The sequence below is a fragment of the Marmota marmota genome, unplaced genomic scaffold (assembly GCF_001458135.2).
Source record: "Marmota marmota marmota unplaced genomic scaffold, marMar, whole genome shotgun sequence".
In the NCBI taxonomy this organism is placed as follows: Eukaryota; Metazoa; Chordata; class Mammalia; order Rodentia; family Sciuridae; genus Marmota; species Marmota marmota.
In genome coordinates, this window is record NW_026000211.1 from 26893241 (window position 1) to 26910520 (window position 17280).

Genomic DNA, 17280 nt, shown 5'->3' on the forward strand with positions numbered 1-17280 from the left:
AAGTACATTAATCTAAATTTATTGTCAGAATAGAGGCAAACTATTTCCAAATATTGTTTAGGTCTAATAATATGCATCCTAGCATATGGTATTGTTTCTCAAATACCAAATACAAAAAAAAATGTTTTGATGAAGCTTAATTGCCCAGTTAAGTAATTTAAAATATAAATGGATCTGAGATGATTCTCATTTTAAATGCAGAGTCATTGCTATAATGATAAATAGTTACACCATATAGTTTTGAACTTTTCTTGCTGAAATGATTGCTTCTTTGAAGTTGCACTAGGTTGAATGTTTGTTTTCAAAAATGTTTCCTGACAGGAGATAAAAGATATCTTTCTTTGTTGTGTTTTTCATGCCGGACTGCAATTTTTCTCTTGTTGCATTAAAAGAAAATGTGAAGCTGAAATATTATGCTACTTTAAAAAAATGGGTTAGGTAATACTGTAAACTCATGGATTTTTTTTCTAAGCACACATATGTTCTTAGTATCCATATCTAGTTAAAATGATATTGTTATCCAGCATAATAATTATATAGCCTAGCTGAAGACTTGCCCAAACCCTAACTCTGCTTATTCTTAAGAACAGGATGTTTAAGAGCTCAGAGCCCTCAGTGACCAGATCAGTGGAAACCAGCTCAATCTAAGAAGGCCTCCTAACTGGCCTCTAATTGATCCAGAACCCCACTATTATGCCATCTGTATGAAAGACGCATCCCATCAGCACAATAACAGGTGAAAATACCATTACTATGGCCAGAAAGAGCTGTAAAAGAAACAAAAATGATGCACTACTGAAATTACTACAAAATTTTCATCTATCCAAGAAAAGACATGTATATTACCCCCCTCTATTACCTTAACCATGACCCTCAATTCTTTTACTTATGACTCCCTCCACCCCAATGGGTAATTGATTTGTAATCTAGGTTCTCCATTTTTGGTCACAGAATAAATTCGTGTGATTGGTGTTCAGCCTTGGTAGTCTGGCTTCATGACATGGAATGGAAAAAGATATCAATTTTTGCATGTCCCTCTCTTAGGAAAAGAGCAATAAAATTTGGGGTAACAGGGTCAGTCCATTACCAAAATTAGAGTATATCTTCACTGCTCTATAAAGGAAAATTATGTGTGTGTGTGTTTGTGTGTGTGTGTTTGTGTATACACATTTATTCACATATGCGTATATACATATCTATATGTTAATATATATTCATATATGTATATATATATATATATATATATATATATATATATATATATATATATATGTATTATGGTTCCCTTGAATATGATACATTTGAAAAAAGAGGTAAATATTTTTATATGCAGAATACTGATTTAAAAGATAGGACCTAAGCTTGTTTTACCATTCATATGTATAAGTACCAATAAATAAGTGTCCATAGACACATACATACTTAAGTGAATTGTCTCCATCACATATGCACAAATAAAGAAGTCTTTTACTTTGCTTCAAAAATCATGAATTCATTTTAAAAACATTATTTATTAAAAGCCCAATTTATATAATTTAAAATAAGTTCCTTTTACTGGGTGTGGTGGTACATGCCTGTAATCCCAGTGACTTGGAAGGCTGAGGCAGGAGGATCGTAAGTTCAAGGCCAGCCTCAGCAACTTAGTGAGGTCCTAGGCAACTTAGTGAGACCTTGTCCCAAAATAAAAAATTAAAAATGGGAAAGGGATGTGACAATGGTGATGTTCTCCTGGGTTCAATCCCCAGCACCAAAAGTAGAAAATTAAAAAAATAATAATAAAATAAAGTCCTTTTGAAATCAAATGTAGATTTTATTATAATGAGCCACAATTACTCTGAATGACACACAGAAATGTCAGAAGAACTTGAAAGCTTGGTGAAATGTGTCACTTCCTAGGACAACATGAAGTACAAAATTTGACTAAACTGATGGTTCAAATTCTGTCAGGAGAATGTGAAAGCTCTGCTTTCTACCTCTCTTTTCCCTTCTCCCACTAAACCCCAGATAAAACAGACAGCACGACGAAATTAAAGCAAACAAGCAAACTTGAATGACATCTGAAGTAAAGTGTTGTGGCAGGAAACCTCCCTGAAAACGTTCTGGGAGGCCCAAATCACCCACCAGATAGTAGAAAACAGGGTTTAAAATCAATGAAGTGGGAGTGATGAGAGAAAATGACGATTCCTATAAACATGGATTTCAGAAATAGCACACGTGGACTCCTTTGTAGACAGATGGGACTCTACCCAGAATGTGGTGAAGGGTTCTGCAAGGGAGCAGCGAAGCTGAGTCACGAAGCAGGGGACGTATTCTCATACTCCAAATTGAGCATGGCTGCTAACAAGGTCACCACCAAAGAGCACGAGGCACAGAGTAGCTAAGGGTCTCAGGACGACCAAGGTTCAGAAGTGACGTTGACTTGAAGAATTCAGAAACCTCCAGTAAAAATCTGCAGTAAACTGTTCAGAGAAGAAGAGCTGAGATTATATGATAGAGGGAGGATTCCAGAGATCTTGTAAAGAAGTACAGCTTGAAAGTGAAAGCTTCTCCGTGGAAGGTAGCTCCTCAGTCCACTTGTGCTATGGTTGCCTGAACCAAGGCATGTCACATGTGTGTTAAAAAAATAATAATACTCCACGTAAGTAAGAAAGGACTCGGAGATCTGCACCTAGGTGTTAGAAGACATGTCCGTAATGAACTGCGTTTCTTTCTCCTGCTGTCCTGTATCTTTACTTTCTTGAACTTTGTGATAGAATTATCTATGGATATTTGTAAGTTCCCCAGAGTTGGGTGAGTCCTTTTAATTATCTGCCCTTCATTATTCCTATATAAACTTTCAAGAAAGATATGTTTGCACAGATTGCTAGGGTTTCGCTGGGTTTAGGGATCAGATGGTGTGGATTAGACTGTGCCTGCTAATAGCTTGTTATGCTTGCTAATATTCTGCTTGTTAATCTACCAATGACTACCACATCTGTATCTAATCCCCAAGTCACTCTTTTGTGGTAATATAAGTTGCCTAAAACCTGCACTCAGATGTCCCAGATCAATCTCATATTCAATATGTCTGCAGCTGAATTTGTAAGACCTTTCCCTTGATTATAGACTCCTGTGATTCTCCGTTCCTAGAATGTTCCCTGAAATTAGGATGGAAAAAGACTCAGGTATAGACCTTAATTTTACGTAGAGATTCAACCACTTTTCAATCTCCCATTCCCTCTCCAGGTCCAGGCATCTGCTCATTTTAGGTCCTCAAATTCAGAAGAGCTGATTGCTTTGTCTGCCTAGACTATTGTTAAGTTTGATTACTTCCAAGAAAGTTCAGGCCATTTTTTTTTTTCACATGGAGTGGTCTGGTAGCTTTTCCTATATGACCCACAAACACTACAGCTGTGATTACCATCCAATTCAGACAAAAGAGCATGATTACTTATAAATCATTCACAACGTAGAATCCTTCCACCTCTCTGGTCTACATCTCCTCAGAAAAAGAAACAAGTTTAATCTCCAGTGCAGCATGTCTTTTCTTTAGGGAAATGTGGCTCTAGAGTCAGACTTATTGCTCCATTACATTATCTAGTGGTGCGATCTTCAACAATTAACATCATGTTTAAAGAGCTGTTCCTCCTTTGTAAAAGTGAATTAAATAATAGACAACACCTCATATCCTGTTGTGAGGATTAAAAGATTGTCTGAAACTAGACATAGTAATTTCATAATAAATTGTAACCAAAGTTATTGTAATTATTATTACCAGAAGAATATTCATCCCAACTTCTGTGGACTATTTAGTTTTCTAAAGTCTGAGTACCTAATTCTATACTCCAAATCATAGTTTCAGCATTTAGATACATTTAGATATATTTCCACCCCACTTCACTCAAATCAGCTGAACCTGGTGTTTTTTTGTTGTTGTTGTTTGTTTTTGTTTTCAATTAACAGGGTATAGTATAGCTTCAGCTTCCTCTGCACAACCACATTTATTGACATACTACATTTCTGCATCATATTGTAATTTAACTTTCCAGTGACACAATACTGTGTGTTTGTCATAAAGTTGTAAACTTTTCTAGGATCAGTCCCTATTGCATTACTTCTGTAGCATCTACTTAAAAGCTTAGGAAAGACTTTTTAGAAATATTTTTATTGATCTGATTATTTTTCCCTTATTGGCTAGTTAGTAGGATAAATTAAAAATTTTTCAGTAGTTTAGGAAAGGTAGCATAGATAGTCATCAAAGAATATGATTAAAGATATTAAAATCTCAAAGGTGAGATTTTGTTTTTTCTAAATTTATTGACTTTTTAGCTTTGTATTTGAAATAGAGAAAAATTAAAAGTTGGGGATTATAAAAATAGTTCCCCTATAGATTAACTCAGCTGACCCCAAAGGCTAATATAAAATCAAATTGCAGGCAACTGGCATTGACACAATAATAAGGATCTAATCTAAAATGATCAATTCTGCTAACGTGGTTTTTTTCAGGTACAAGTTCCATATTGCATTTAGTTTCATGGCACCTGACTTCTCTAATCAGGAAAGAGGTTTGTCTTTCATGATTTGCACATGTTTCAATCACACTATTTATTTATTTTGTAGCTGTTTTTGGCTTTGGGTTTTCTTTTCTTTTTTCATGAATAAATTAAGGTTCTACCGTTTAGACAAAACACCACAGGTATGACATTGTGTTTTTCCCCGTGCTTAAGATCAGGCAGTACCTCATACTAATATGTCTTATTGTCAGTGACAGTAACATTGACCATTTGCTTAAGATAGAATTAACAGGTTTTTCCAGAATAATATTTTTCTTCATTGTTAATAAATATATTCTTGGGGGATGGTTCCAGTCTATGCAATAAATCTATTTTTTATCATACTTTAACTCATTAATTTTAGCATGTGTTGATAATTTTTGCTGGCAACACACATTACTGTGGTGTTCACTAGATGACAATTTTATATTTACATGCCATCCTCCATTTGTTGAATGGAATTCTGTAAGGAAGAGCTTTTCCTTCAACCCCATTTATATATTTATTCAATCATCCCTTCATCAACATAGACTCATATTTATTTATTTTTCCTAGGGTTATAATCCATTGTTATTATTGTTGCTCAATTTTTTTTTTAAAGATTTGGTCATGGAACATCTTTAAGCTGGCTCCTTTATATCACGTCCTGCCAACGTTTACTCAGATTCCCCAAGGGAGGAGAGTCAGATTAGAAATATTTAAGCAAGGAGAAATTTAAGAAATAAAGACAAGACACAGAAATAAGTGAAAAGCTGGGGGCGGGGTGGAATGATCCAGCTCTGACATAGACTTGATCTAACAACCAAATTGCGCTCACAGGCTTTATGCATATGGGTAGGAACCCCAGTGGGATCCAGTGTGAGAACTTCCTGAGGAACAGGGAACCAGGATGGCAAAAGCAACTTGGTTGGGGCTTAGCAGGTTACGCCCACATCCTCCACCTCCTCTACTTCTGGACTGAAGCTTTTGAACCCAGAGTGGTCTGAGCCAATGGGCAAGGGGTCAGCATAAAGTGAGCAGTCTCCAATCAGTGGGATTTCACCAAGAGATCTCAGAGGAGTAACACCCCTGCTTTGAGATGGCTCAAATTAACCCATAATTCATTCACGCCTGCAACACATGTACAATTCTGACACGCCCTCCATCATGTATTGAGCATTCTATTATTAATAATTTGAATAATTTTATGTACACTCTTCACACTTCTAGTTTTCCTTTTATGAATTACATATTCATATTACTAATATTTTCTGTCATAAACCAAGACAATTCTTGGAAACTATGGACCTTTTAGGGAATTTCAGAGTTAATTGGTTATTGAGTCATCTTGGGTCAGTAATTCCAAAATGTCATGGATCCTGTAATTTCAAATAAGTCTATAATTTCTATTGTTCAGTTCCCTTATCTCCTCCACCAAGCATTATCTTTATGACTGGTAGATAAGAATAGACAAAAATACTACTTTTCTTTCCTACCAAAACTGTAATTGGAAAAAAGTCATTTCATAAACTGTAACTTAATTTGGATTCCTTGCCTTATATTCCAAATTTAGGCAATCTAAATTATTTTTTTCAATTCAGAAAAATTTTCTCTAATGCATAATTATAATTTTAAAAGCATTAGACACTTATGACTATGTTTTTCTTCATAAACTAAAAAAATTTTGGTCAGAAAATTTTTATAAAATGGCTATATGACAACCTCATATATTAGGTCATTATAAAAGATAAAAAGAAATCAATATGAAGAAAATTACTGAGTGAACACATAAAGATGTAACAAATCTATATAGCTTAATTTTTAACTAGTACTTATGGTACTGGGGATTGAACTCAGGGGCACTCAACCACTGTGCCACATCATCAGACTTATTTTGTATTTTATTTAGAGACAGGGTCTCACTGAGTTGCTTAGTGTCTTGCTATGGCTGAGGCTGGCTTTGAATTCATGATCCTCCTGCCTCAGCCTCCTGAGTGGCCTTGATTACAGGAATGTGCCACCACTCCCGGCTAACTAGTAATTACACTTTTAAGGATATATACAGACCTAACCTATTATTTTGTCATACTTTTCCTTTGCTTCAAACTATTTGTTTTTTCAAAGCAATTCAAGTGTTTTTTGGTCACTCTTTCTATATCCTGTATTGGTACAGGTAGAAGGATGAAATCAATAAATATGATTCTTCAGTGAAATGAAATTTTTTTTTAGTTTTCTTTATATTAGTGTATTATTTTGATTTTACATACATGTTCCACATTCATTACTAACTTAATAGGACACTAGAAAATAGTTTATATTCCAGATTTTGAACTGTTACAGTCCTTAATTTATAACAATATTATAAAATTATAAAATATTTTAAAGAACTATTTCTAATGAAAATAAGTAGAGTTTACCACATTTTAAATAAAAGATAATAATCATAAACTTAATATAGTAAAGAACAATAAATAGAAAATAAGTTATTGAGCATAGTATACTCTGTGTGATCCCAATTCTTTCCATTATCAGCCAGCAATGGAGAAAGGCTTTCATCTCATGTGTACCTCCTTCAATTTCCATTTCCAAGCATTCTTCTCACATTGTATGTATTCAGCCTCTTTCTCATCAAGATTTAACAGCTTTTCCAACCCAATGTTTCCTACTATGTTTTTCAGTGACTTTTAATACTATAACATAGATTGGATATCGTTTTTAAATGTGATTTTAATTTTCTTTTCTTTTCACCTTAATAGACTATTTTTAAAGCAATTTAAATTCACAGGAAGAATGAGCAGATGATACAGGCTTTTCTGTATGCTCCAGCCCTTACACATACATAGTCTCCCTTTGTATCAACAACCTCCCAAAGAGGTGGATTTATTACAATTGATGAATTTATACTGGTAAGGAAATTATCACCTAGAGTCCACAGTTAATAGTAGGGATAATTCTTGTTGTATATTCTAAGAGTATGGACAAATTTACAACAGCACGTATAGATCATTATATCATATGGAGTAGTTCCCCCTACTCTAAAACTCCTCTGCTTTCTGCCTACTTCAATACCTCAACCGCTGGCAACCATTAATCAATATATTGTCATCATTATTTTGCCTTTCCTAGAATATCACATAACTGGAAGCATGTAGTAGATAACCTCTTCAGCTTAGCTACTTTCACTTTTTAGTATGCAATGAAGTTTCCTGCATGCCTCTTCCTGGCTTGAGAGCTCATTTCTTTTTAGTGCTGAATCATGTATCATTATCTGGTGGTACCAATGTATTTATCCATTCACCTACAGAAGTACATTATTGTTGTTTCCAAGATTTGGCAGTTAGTCCACATGCAGTTTCTATGTGGACATAAGTTTTTAATTTCCTTGGGTAACTACCAGGGAACACAACTCCACTCTTCATGTGGGAAGAGTATGTTAAATTGTGTAGGAAACCACCAAATGCCTTTCAAAGTGACTGTACCATTTTTCATTTCTACCACAAAGAATGTGGTGTTGCTCCACATCCTCACCAGCACTGGCTGTTGTCAGTGTTTGGGTGTTTTGGTATGTAGTCATATCTCAGCCTTTTTAAAATTTGCATTTCTCCAAAGATAATATGGAGCATCACTGTACATACTTCCTACCATCTACCTATCTTCATTAGTAAATGGTCCGTTTAAGGTTTTGGCCCATTTAGAAAAATATCTTTTTTGAATTAATAAAGAGGAACAACTTATTTGCTTAAACAATCTTTTAAAATAATTTATTTTTAAATACTTATTTTTAATAATTATATTTACAGCAGAAAAGGTATTTTTGCAAATGTCTATACTTAATGTAAGTTTTCAGTGAACTTAGCAAAATCATTGTGCTCATACCTTATGTTAGCTCAAGATGTGAAAAACAAAATCAATCTCAAAATTTCAAGTTGAGTGTTATTTCCAGAACCTGTAGGCTTTTCTCATGTAATCTTCATGAAGTTAATTTTAAAAAGAAAGTAATATAAAGCAATTTGAGATAAATGGAAGATAATATGGAGTTACAGTGGAAAGTCAGATCTACCTAATATCTCAAATGCCTACATGAAGAACGGTCAAAGGGAAATTACTTCTTAACCATAACTTGAAAAAATATTAAGGAAATAAAATAATTTGATGAAAGTAAAGTATTATACATATAATAATTAGCAGTCCAAATTTGAAATTGCTGTCATTTTCCCCACAGCTTTCAAATATTTCATTCATTCATTTTAAAGATTACTTGAATACCTATTTCATTATAGATGATAAATGAGAAAATATTATATCAAATAAGACATCATAATTGTCATTAATAATAATAAGTACCTTAGCTTATTTATTACAAGAGTGAGAATGGTATAATGATAAAAGGCTCAGACCCTTCAGTGAGTCAGGCTCAAAGCCTTTTCTACCACTTAGCTGTGAAATGTTTAGTATGTTTTTACATTTTCTATGTCCTTAGTTACCCCACCTACAAAACAGGAACAATGGAAGTATCAAATTTATAATTTTGGGGAAAGACTAAAGGAAATAATATATATTTGTTGTTTTAATGGTTTACCATTTTTTTAAATGATCTGTTCCTTTTTAAACAAGTTAAGACAATATTTCTTCAACTTTTCCTTCAGTTCCAAAATAGATATTGCTAGAAAAGTAATCATCAATTTGAAATAAAAAGACAAGTCGAAAGGTTTGTTTGTTTTGTTTTTAATATTTTAAACCAATTTGACTGGACCAACAACTCCTGAGTCATACACACTTCCTGGCTTGGAAACTTATTGTAAGCACTGTGATCTAGGGTCTCACTGAGTGCCAGATCCATGTTGGAACTTAATAAATGTTTGATTAAAGGACTAGATTATTTTGCATTTCAAACTTTTATTTTGTAGAACTTTGTGTTCTTTCATTTCACCTATAGGCACTTTTTAAACTGCAAGAATTGGCAGTAGATCATACGTGAATGGTGTTACCAAAATTCTTTAAAGGATATCCAAATATAAAGATAGATTTAACAAGAGAACCCATGCAGCACAAGATGAAACTAAACTACGGGGAACATTGATAGCCTACGACACGAACATTTTTAAAGAAATGTATGTATAGATCCACTCCCCGAGTTAAAAATTCATAACTTATATGTCAATGTTAAAATTCACATGAAAGATTCTCTGGTAGTACAATTTTTTTTTCTACTGAAGTTGCTTGTTTTAATGGCAACTACAAATGTTCTTCTAAGATGAGCTTTCAATAAATCTTATGCTGGCACATGTTACATGCAAATAATTTTTTGTTTTGTGATTTAAAATGAGAACCTTTAGCAATTTGCTCATTACAAAAATGTGACTGTTATTTTACTGTTAATTTTATGATGGACTGGGTTGGCTGTAGACCTGTCTTAGTAGATAATGGTTATTTAGGAAGCTGACTCTGTAAGGTTCAGATAGGTCCTGCATTCCCTCTAACTCACTATAGAATTTTGAACCATTTCTGATTGAACATTCTTATTGATAAATAAACCACCACTTATTTCTAGTCAAAACTAAATTAGATAAAATTAAGGCCTTTTGAAACATTTGAAAAAGTATGTTGAGCTAAACAAAAAAGCTAAAAACCTGATTTTTACCCAAATCAAGCTATTTTTATTATTTTAAACTATCATAATAATTAGAAGTAACGTATTTTTCTCTTTTTTATTTTAACAGACCAGAAATGCAGTCATATCCAGACTGAGTAACTTTAAAAAATGGAAAATGTGGCAATTATTTTTAATTGCTAGGTTCAGGGTGGAGCAACTAAAATAACTACAGCTTCCATTTTTTTCCAGCACTTTAATTTGGAATGAGTCAAGTGATTTTCTACTATGGTAATCTAAATTATATTAAGCCAATTTACAAATGTAACATTTTAAGAATCACAGATGAGTAGGAAAAAGGTCACTAAAATGAGTAAAAATGGATATAGAAGACCATCAGTGTATAACTATTCTGAACTGAGAACAAAGGTAGAATCATATTTTTTAACATGTGGGATATAGGAGGAGAAAAATCTTGTATAAACACTAATCTTTACTGTGTAAGCAACATGCTGAGCATCATATTCATGTGTAGGTGTTATAGTTTAAGAGCATCTTTGCCTGATCTAAAATGCATAGAAAGGAGACTAGGTTAGCTCATTAAAGAGATTCAAAATGTTTTCCATGTAAAATAATTGATGTGATGGAAGCAATTTAGATAAGGAAAAAAAAGATTAAAGAAGAAATTGTACATGTTTTAAAAGTTCTTGAACACCTGTGATGTCGACTAGGGATGCTTATCGATGTCTGAGGAGAAGTGAATTAAATTAGAACCCCCCCCCCCAAATCAATGTGACAACAGAGTAAATTTGTAAGGAATTTGAAGAATACTTTTGTGTGAATTAAATATGGACAAATGTAGTTAAAATTAAAGATCACCAAAATTACACCTGTGCAGTATATCTATGCAAGCAATAAAACACTAGGTTACATATAAAGTCATAACTGCCTAATATAAGAGACATAAATGGAGATTCAGAAAGCAAAAGTGTGCTTCCTTTCTTCTGATACAGTAGACACCTCAATTTTTCTTTTACAGTAACTTACAATTCATGTATGTATCCTTTGAAGTAAAACTTAAATCTGAAGTTGGAATCAAAATTTTTAAATCCTTTATTTCTTATTATCACTTTATATTCCTTCATCAAAACTATCAAAGTAAGATTAGCAAGGTACCTGAGCAAAGAATAGACCTTCTCCATCCATTATAGTCTTTCTCAAATATTTTCACTTGACATAAACTCAATATAAGAGGCAAATACGTCTGTGCTCCAGATCTTGGTGTGTGGCTTGAAATGTACAATAAAAGTAAAAATAATGATGATGATGATGATTGGAAGTCTCCACAGTGGCTCTTTGTATTACATTTGAGTGTTTGATTCTGATAGAGCAAAATCATTAATTGTTTAATATAATATTTTCCCAAAGTGTGTGTGGTTTGTTTTTTTTTTGTGTGTGTGTGTGTATGTAAAATCAGTGCTTTAGGACAATATACCCTAAATTACCCAGTAACTGGCTTAGCCATACACAAGAAATCATGGTTTACAGTTTGATAAAGACAATATTATGATAAATTATATTTTATAAATATAATGCTGTCTAGAGCTGTTTAAAATAAAATGCTGTCTAGAGCTGTAGCTAAGCAGCAGATCACTTGTCTGGCATGTGTAAGGCCCTGAGTTCAATCTCCAGAACTGAAAATATAAAATAATAAAACAAAATTATAATGTGTTATTGTTGACATTCATATGAATCATTGCTATATTTTCAAATAATTATAAATAAAGCAAATGTTATTAAAACTAACAAAGACAAATGAAAGAATGTATGCTTGTAGGGGTACTATGAATATTAAAGTTCTTCTACAAGCTTTTTAACAAAAGGAACAGTTAAAATGGTCTAACCACTTATTTTTCCTTAGAAATATAAAGTGCTTAAATTATAGTTATTTTAAATTAGGATAAAACTTTTCTAAAGTTGAGTCATTACAGTTTAGACCATTGGTCTAAAGATCTGCTTGAGGAGTTAAATGAAAAGTAAGATGATGATGAATTTCATTATTTCTTGCTACCTGAGAAACCAATGGGAGTTGTGATTCCAATAAATTGTGGCTAAACCATATAAATGACAGAGTTCTCCGTCCCATAGCCTGAACCCTAAAGGTTAATTGTAGACATAAGACTTTAAAAATATTAGAGAATAATCAGATAATTGAGAAATAAGAAATACGGAGAGGTCAACTACCCTTTTTCCCAACTGTGACATAGAAAGAGAGGAACTGATGCTGAAAAGCTCTCAGCTGTCATCTTAAATGATTTTTTTTTATTTATGCACTAAAGAAAATCAAAATTGAAACTGACATAATCAAAATTTTATTTTAGAAAAATAAGTAGATTTTTTGAATAAGAATATGGTGGTAAGATTTGAGATAAACAATATGGAAGATTTTAGGTAAAAGGTAATGAAAACTGAAACTAGTGCAGAAAAATAGAGAAAAAGATGTTAAATAAACATGAATGAAAAGATCTGGTGGCTATATTGATGTGGTGAGGTCAAAGAGATGAAGAAACTCCTACCTAGCTAGAGTTATCACATGAAAGGGGATGTCTTTTTTTTTTTTTTTGATTGTTACTATAGGGAAAAGAGTAAGTACATCATTTTGCAGAGAATGAGTGATTAAATAAATAATGCATTTGGAGATGAACCAATTGGATTTGAGATGTGTATGGGATGTTAATTAAAGATGATTAGGACAAAGTTATAGACCTTACTCTAGAACTAGCTTCTAATTAAGTTAGAAATAAAAACTAAAGAATCTCAAAAGAATCTACAGGTTCATAAATGTTAAATCAGTTAAAAATAATTGATAAAGCAGAGAGGAAATTAAAGTGAAATTTAAAATACCTAAGAGTGAATTATTCATATGATACTTGAGATCAACTATACTTATTTAGAAAAAATATTCAGCCATTAATGTTTACACAAAATTATAAATGATCAAATAAAGTTGTAAAGATAGACATGGATATTTTGAAAAATGTGTGATAAAATTATTAAGAAAACAGGGTAATTTTTTTTTTTTTTTGCACTGGGGATTAATTCAGGGGCACTTGACCACTGAGTCATATCCACAGCCCTATTTAAAGACAAGGTCTCACTGAGTTCTTTAGTGCCTCACTTTTGTTGAGGCTGGCTTTGAACTTGTGATCCTCCTGCCTCAGCCTCCAGAGCCATGGGATTACAGGGATGCACTAAGGCACCTGGCAAGGTAGTTTTTTAATACTGATTAAATAGATAAACTTATGGTCAGATTGATTCAATACAAACAGAGTGGAAATAAAAAGAAATAGCATTTTTAAATGCAAAAGACTTACTCTTTTTATCCCTAAGTTACAATGGAGAAAAAAAAAATGGGCTTAGGGATACCTACTGCCCTAAGAAACAAACCTTGTAAGTTCATGTTCTAACACTTGAGCACACTCTTTTCTGATTCCAAAGCCAGTAAATTAAATTCAATGTATCACCCTCCTTATTATGGCAAATGAAACTTAAAAATGTGATTCATCAGTTCCTTAAATTATATTTTCATTGTCCTAATTTCATATTTTGAAAGTTTTCACCATTTCCAGTATTGTTTCTTTCTCCTTCTATAGTCAAATTTATATGTGGCAACATTTTCTTTCAGCCTGAAGAAATACATGTATGAACTTTCTTGAATTTCAAATATGCTGGCTGATGATTCATTTAGTTGGAATTTATCTGAAAATGTCTTCATTTACCTTCATCCTTGAAGGTTTTGAACTAACAAAGACAAATGAAAGAATGCATGCTTGTAGACAGCAGGTCTCAGCCCTTAATTTAGGTCGTGATTATATCAGTGTATATATTTTTCAAAACTATCAGATTATACACTTCAGATTTGTTTCTCCATCTATATCTAGATTTTAGCCCCCAAAGACATAGCTAAATAACTATGTATACACACTTAAAGCACACATTTATTCACACAAATACAAATGCTTCTTAACACAGCAGTCAAAGAAATCTGAATTCATTTCACTGTTTTCTTCAAAATCCCTGCACTTAGGGCTTGGGGTTGTGGCTCAGTGGTAGACCATTTCCCTATCATGTGTGAGGTATTGGGTTTGATCCTCAGCATCACATAAAAATAAATTAATAAAATAAAGGTATTGTCTCCATCTACAACTAAAGAAATATTAAAAACAAAACCCTGCACTTGCTCCTCTAAGCCACTTATTTTGTCCTATAAGATTATACATGCCTCCTTGCTCTTCTTCAAACAAACCATCCCTGCTCCCCTTTTGGATCCTGCTGCTATTTGCTGAGCCACTCTTCCCCAGTTTTCTAGGACTAACTCCCTAACCCATTTCAAAGCTTCATTTATAATTCACTTCTCAATGAGCCTGATCCTGACCAGGCTAAATAGAATGATGTTTTTTTTTCTCTGCCTTGTCTCCTCCATTATCATGTTTTACTTTTTTCCATAGCACTTTTCAACTTTCAAAATGCAAAAACATTAACTAATCTTACACATATTGCTTAGTTTAGTTCTTCTTTGCTCCATAAGCTTGGAAGCCTCAGAAGAATGGGAATCTTTTGTCAGTTCTCTGCAGTAGTGTATTGCTGGGGAAATGTGTGGAATTAAATAGAAAATGACAGCTTCTTTCATAGCAAGTTTTCCTGAAAGAATTAACATTGGTACATCAGATTGGGTACATGATCTGAAATTTTCCAAAGATTTACCAGTATGAGCTCCTTTCCTCATTGCCCCAACTCTTCCTCTCTTTTTCTCTTCTTCTTTTTCTCCATCTCTTTCCCCACCTCTTCTTTCTTTTTCATGCACCTCTCTTTGTTTTAATTTACTAAAAATTTTACAATAAACAAGGTTCTCAAAGAAACATGGACTTTTTTATACCCTTCTTAAAAAACAGAATCAGAGAGGAACTAAGGAAAAACAAAAGAAATAATCTTTTTTTGTTGTTGTTACACTGTTAACAAATACATTCCTGAGAGAACCCTTTGACTTTTAGAAAGTATCTCTTCATGACGGTAACATGATATTCTTAGTAAATAAATTTTTCAGAAAATGCAATTTTATGCTCAATAAATTCTAAAAATGGAAAATGAACTTTTTTTTTTTTGTAGGACTGAGTAATGAACCCAGTGGTGCTCTACCACTGAACTACATCCCCAGCTAATTTTTATTTATTTTTTTCTTTTCTTGTAAAAGGCTCTTCAGTTACACAGGCCAGCCTCAAACCTGTGATCTTCCCGTTTCAGCCTCCCAAGAACCTAGAATTATAGGAGGGCACCACCATGCTCTGCTGATATGTATTATTTTTCAAAGAACATTGTCACTTTCAATCTCCAAGAAACTTGCTGAACCTGTTTCATTCAAATTAAATTCTGAAGCTCATAGTTAAACTAGGAAGGTGTTTTAGGCAGTTTTGTATTCCTGTACATACTAGTGAGGTGTCCAGCTCAGGACCAGATTCTTGGTGTCCTAAAGAATTGATCAAAAAATTCAGAAGTAACACAAAGAACATAGAATATAGAGTTTCTGGAAGTAAAGGTGAGAAGGACACTCATGAGTACAGCACAGTGGGCCAAGAGAAAGCATGACTGAAGTCCCTGCAGTAAAGGTGAGTCTAGTCTTAAATGCTGAGCTGTGCTTTAGTCCCCTCTCTGCATGGACCTTATTGAAGACCTTGGCCATTTGATCCCATTCATTACTTTGTTTTTGCCTAATAAAAATACAGAAACTGTGGCCAGAGATGCCAAGAGCCATGAAGTCTTGGTGGTGGGATTTGTCATGAAATCAGATTTATCCTAAACAAGGCACGTGATGGCTCATCCATCTCACTCTCCACAGGGCATTGTTCTTTAACCCTGCCTCTGCCACCTTGATGGCCCTAAACTCCTACCTCACTGTGACTAAAGAGACCTAACAAGAACAACTTAGAGAAGCAAAACCTTATCTTGGCTCATGGTTTCAGAGATATGATTCATGGTCAACTGACTCAATAACTCTGGACCCAAGGTAAGGCAGAGTATCATTGCAGAAGGGGATGGTAAAGGAAAGCTGTTCAGTTCATGACAGAAAGCAGAGAGAGAGAGAGAGAGAGAGAGAGAGAGAGAGAGAGAGAGAGAGACTCCACTCACCAGGGACAAAATTTAAACCCCAAAGTCATGCCTGCTCCAAGTGACTTCCTCTAGTCACACTCTACTTGCCTAGATTTAATCTATTCAAGTGGATTAATCCAGTGATTAGGATAAAACTCTCAAAATTTAATCATTTTACCTTAGAAAATTCTTGAAGTGTCTCACACATGAGCTTTTGGGGGAACATCTCATATTCAAACCATAACAGAAAGCAACAGACTTTAGAGTTTTTAGATTGGAAACATTTCATAATTCAGAAAGATATCATGCTATTAAAGAGGCAGAAAAGACATAAATGAAATGTTTTGTTCCTCAGTTTATATTGATTAATATGTTATAAATTTTCAGAGCTCCAAAGAGATTAGACATCAAGAAAGAAAGAAAAAAAGAAAGAAAGAAAGAAAGGAAGAAATAAAGAAAATAGAAGGAATACTAAAGTAATTTCCACCCAAAAGCTAAGCTGGGGAGGTACCTTTATGACAACTGTCATTTGGGGTTGGGTTTATTTGGGTAAAACAAATATTCGTTTTATAGTATGAATCAGATTACTTGTAATAATGCATTTTTTTTAGAGAGAGAGAGAATTTTTTAATATTTATTTTTTAGATTTCGGGGGACACAACATCTTTGTTTGTATGTGGTGCTGAGGATTGAACCCGGCCCGCACGCATGCCAGGCTCCATCCGCGCTACTGCTTGAGCCACATCCCCAGCCCCGGTAATAATGCATCTTAACACCAGAATATTACAAAACCAACTAGTGAAACAAAAAATGAAAGTCACAAATAAATGCTTAAACAAAACACAAAATGAATAGTAAATGATAAGAAAATGCATTTAAATAGCAGAAGAAAATGGAAAATGCAGGAAAGTAAAAAGATACACCGAATTTGTAGTCTCGGATTTTTGTGTTCATATATATGTTAGATCACACTATTGTAAGGAAGATCACAAGAGAAAGAAGTTTAAACTCTATAGCACAATAACTTATTAAAGG